This window comes from Oryzias melastigma, unplaced genomic scaffold, assembly GCF_002922805.2.
Source record: "Oryzias melastigma strain HK-1 unplaced genomic scaffold, ASM292280v2 sc00539, whole genome shotgun sequence".
Lineage (NCBI taxonomy): Eukaryota > Metazoa > Chordata > Actinopteri > Beloniformes > Adrianichthyidae > Oryzias > Oryzias melastigma.
Window position 1 is genome coordinate 20193 of NW_023417132.1, and position 4776 is coordinate 24968.

Sequence of the window (4776 nt, forward strand, 5' to 3'; positions counted from 1 at the left end):
AATTGTGTTCCAAAATTCAATCAGAAACATCAAACTTGAAAATTAAAATGCATAAACAGAAATTATATTTCATTTTCAAAATATACCTGCATTATCTGTCTCTTAAATCAAATTAAAAAGCAGTTCTCAGAACCGCTTTTGCATTCTCTTCTTCAACACCGCTCCTTCTGTAACATAAGTAAAACGACAATGCAAATGGAGATTGCGTTTTCGTTTTAACATCCAGCCGCGCAATAAGTGTAACAAAAATCTATTGCAATCTGGAATGAGCGGTTCTGAGATACCGGCGCACCACGATGACGTCAGGGCTCTCTTTTCGTCGTCTTTTGGTTTTAATAAAGTTAAAAAAAAAAAAAGCTAGCTCTACCTTCAAACAACATGGCGTTCCAAAACCTGTGTGCGAATTATTTGTTAGAACTAGCGTCCCAGTTGGAGTTTGAAACTGTTTCAGCATGTGATACTCGTGACAGACTAGAACAGCTTTTAGAGTTTGGCTGAACACTCTGCCGTCACCGACATCAGTGTTGACAAAGTTGTCTTGGCCAACTTGCACTCAGCCCTTCATCCGCTGGATGCAATCGCACCTGGAAGGGGGCGACCTGTCATCAACAACTCTTTCCATGTGATTGAAGGATATTTATTACATGGTTTCAACGTCAAGGAAATATCGGGAGTGTTTGGTGTAAGTCGCCAGACCATACATCGGCGGATGAACGATAATGGACTGAGGTAAGCCGCATACAACTACTTTTTATCTGATGTTTGATAATGACCGTGTGTGCCAGCTATGACGGTTTAAATGGAAGTGATGCTATATTTTAAAATAATTGTATATTCAAAGTTAAAAAGTTAAGGGGGAAAAACTGTTTAACAGTGATTAACAGAGAAGCTAGCTTGAGGTAACGTAGTCACACTGCGTCTTCAACAAGGAATCTTGACATAGAGCAAACTGATGCCAGTATCTCCACAGAATTTTCTGTGGAGATTGAGGATTTTTCTCCTCCAGCTTCTTCAGGTTGGCACTCATGGTCCAGACCGAAGGAGACCAGTGTCTCAATGATAAAATGACGCTAGCATCATTGCTAATATAGGCTAACACAGTACACAGACGATCCTGAGTGAAACGTTTGTTGCAAATCCCATCACCAGGATGGAGTTTGCTTAAGTCAATGCCAATTACACTCAGGCAATGTCGTCTAACTTCCAAGTCCATTGAAAGTTATGCAAACCAGTAGATTCAACCGTAATGCCTCCTTTCAACCTGTAGGATTATACACAAGCTGTTTTAGACAATAGTTTCATGAATTAAATAAGTTTGTTATAAATTGTCAAAATGTGGCAAACAAACAACAGACAGCACAATTAAAGCCCCCCAAATGTCCCAAAAGCTGATGTAACAGGGGTTATGGGTGCAACTTCCTGTAAAGGGTGATACTTCCGGTAGACCCCGGTGTTGTGCCAAGGTAAGTATCCCCTGCCAAAATTTATATCCCCAGTCTCTGGCATATAAATGTGGGAACACCAGCTGTCATGTCTTAAAAGAGCCGGAGTAACAATTCCGGTGCCTGATAAAATTGAGGGATGGGAGGATGACCTTAAAAAATGGCCAAATATAAAATATAGTAGCATTTTTAGCTACTTTCTCACTTCAGTTACGGCAGATGACGAAGCTATGAACAATCAGAAAAGCTCAGAGGCATATCAATACCTTCATTCCTTCACGTCATAATTCTTTATTTCTGCTTATTTCTGCCGGAGTTAGCACACAGTGCTGATCAATTGTAACCTTAGAACAGCTGGGGTGTCTTATGGAGTCCCACAGGGTTCCGTTTTGGGGCCACTTCTGTTTTCTTTGTATCTCCTGCCATTAGGGTCCATTCTGAGAAGACACGGTGTTTCTTTTCACCTGTATGCTGATGATAGTCAGATATACCTGCCATTGAAAAAGATGGACGGCTTCTCAGCTAGCCCGCTCTTTTCATGCCTTGCAGATATTAAGGACTCGTTGGCCCTAAGTTTCCTGAGCTTGAATGAGAACAAGACAGAAGCACTTATGTTTCGACCAAATGATCGCAGAGGATCATCTCCAATCGATCTGGGTCATTTGACTAACTTTTTAAAATCAACTGTTTCTAATTTAGGTTTTAAGTTTGATAGTCATTTTAAGCTTGATCATCAGGTCAGCTCAGTGGTGAAAACAAGCTTTTATAATCTTCGGCAACTCTCCAAGGTGAAACCTTTTTTATCTCCTGCACAGTTTGAAACAGTAATCCATGCCTTTATCACGTCTCGGCTGGATTACTGTAACTCACTTTACCTTGGACTTAGCCAGACGTCTCTCTCACGCCTCCAACGTGTTCAAAATGCAGCTGCTCGCCTCTTGGTTGGAGGACGTAAGAGAGACCACATCACGCCGATTTTAGCATCGCTCCACTGGCTGCCTGTACATTTTAGAATTCATTTTAAGATACTTTTATTTGTTTTTAAGTCTTTACACGGTCTGGCCCCCTTATACCTCTCTGAGCTGCTTTCTCCTTATTCGCCGGCCCGATGCCTTAGATCAGCTGACCAGCTCCTTCTGGAGACACCAAGGTCCAGGCGTAAGCTCAGAGGGGACAGGGCCATTGCGGTTGCTGGCCCCAGGCTGTGGAATTCTTTGCCATTGTTTATTAGAGAAGCACCGTCGTCCATTTTTAAAACCCGTCTAAAGACTCATTTTTATGCCCTGGCTTTTAACCCATCTTGAGACTGCTGCTGTTTTGCACTGTTATTTTACTGCTTCTATTATTTTATTGTTTTATTTATCTATTTGTCTTGTCTTAGTGTGACTGTCTTTTATGTTTTTAGTGTTCAGCACTTTGTTTTAGCTATCTGCTATGTGAAAGTGCTATATAAATAAAGCTGAGTTGAGTTGAGTTATTGCCGCTTTACGTGCTTGTGTTTACATGCTGCGAGAGACTTTTGAGTGATTAAGTAAAACACGCTTCTAAAGTTTGCATGCACCGCTAAACAAAACCGTCTGTTATAACTATGTAATGTTTGGCCATATCATGTGACACACGATTTAAAGAGTATTTCTTTTTATTTCAGATTGGGAATAAAAATGTCACTTGTCATTCTGGTGCATCTTTTCTTTGGTTATAGACATGATGGTGTTAATGTTTGTGTGTTTCTGTTTCCTTTTGGAGAAAAATGTCTACATTGATGACCTCTACTGCTTTTATGGCCACCTGGAAGGATCTCCAAGTTGACCTACTGCACTCCTTGCTGGTACTATTTTGATTGTTTTTTTTTTCTCCTGTGTGTGTACGTGTGTGTGCACGTCTATGTGCATGTTTACTAATTAGTATCAATGTAGGAAACCTTCAGGTCAGAGGTCATGCTGATGTTTCCACTTAGAGCAGACAGACAGGTCCAGCTGATCTCTACCTGCTTTGTGTGAGTGTCCTCGGTCTTTCTCACTCTGTGTTTTTAATAGGATAGAGAAGAAAGAGGGAGAGGTTGATGTGTCGTGTTTTGTGGATGATGATGATAACATCTCCATTCAGACAATATTTATAGCTAAGAAACAGAAGCTTTTTCTGGACTCACTTCACCCTGATGGTTTTGAGATGATCTCTACAGAACAATATTTAGGTTGATGCTGCAGAAATGAAAAGTTGCTCTGGCTTAGTTCAATGACAAGTGTGTTCTTTGGATAGACTGTCTAACAGCAGCCTGTTGGGTTCTCAGGCTGAAAGGTTCAACAAGGAGCTACATCTCAGAATACTTTATTTATTGATCTGTTTTGACTGGCAAACATTTGATTTGTGCATTATTTGTATTCTCTGCAGTACCAGGAGAATGGCATCGTTGACCTTCAGGTGTGTTAATGCAAACTTTTGAAAGTTCATTGAATACATAATAATGGAATTAAAAACTAGCAGGTTCACGTCAGCTCTCTTTATTTAAGTTCTCCCCTTTTCTTTTTCAGTTCTTTTGTCAGCAGATGTCAGACAGCTCCTGCAGCATTTCATGCTGATGTGAGTATTTTCTTCCTGTTACTTGAGTGTAATGTTTCAACATTTTAAAATAAATGTATTTTACTTTACAATAAGCTCTCTGCATCAGCACCTTGTCTGAAATGACATTCAGTGGAGTAAGTTTCTTCAGAAAACACCAGTTTCTGTCTTCAGATTCTATTTTCTTTCCTTAAAGCTGTTTATCCTTCATCACATCAGTCTCATCCACAATCACCACTCTAGTTCAGACTAATGTCGGCTGGTTTTGCTTGTGACTGTCCACAAAACCTGCCATTAACTTCTGAGAGGTGTTTATGCTTTTCAAGTGATGCGATCGTCTCCAGCGTTTATTCTTAACCCGAAGAACATCTTCCTCACAGTCTTACTACGTCTGTGAACATGCAGACACATGAAAAGTGGAGGAGGACGTGATGTGCTCCTCCACTAAAGAGTTAGACAATAGAAAGGCAACAAATAAAATTTAAAAAGGGGCAGATTTCATTCTGGAGTCCTGCAAAATATAAAATACATGAAATATCTTTTCCAGTTTTTGTATCTAGTTGTCCGCTCTCTCGGTTTTTCTGAGCCTGGAGGTCTGAATTTCTAAACTACTGTCTGGTCCGCCCATACAGGTCCCCCTGGTCCTCCAAAGCTGTAAAGCTTTGGAGAGTCTCTGGTGTTCCAGCAGGAGTTGGTACTCACCTCATCATCTCAGCTGCCAGATCATTGTGTACCTTTAGGTACTGTACCTGCAGTGTCTCTTATATTTATGTTA

General features: G+C 40.5%; 1 long non-coding RNA gene across 1 annotated transcript; it reads left to right on the top strand.

Annotated features, from left to right (window-relative positions):
* The first annotated feature begins 3185 nt into the window (after positions 1–3185).
* LOC112138485 lies at positions 3186–3850 on the top strand. Its single transcript, XR_002917789.1, has 3 exons — positions 3186–3270; positions 3359–3438; positions 3834–3850. It is a non-coding gene; the product is annotated as an uncharacterized LOC112138485 (long non-coding RNA).
* The last annotated feature ends 926 nt before the right edge of the window (positions 3851–4776 follow it).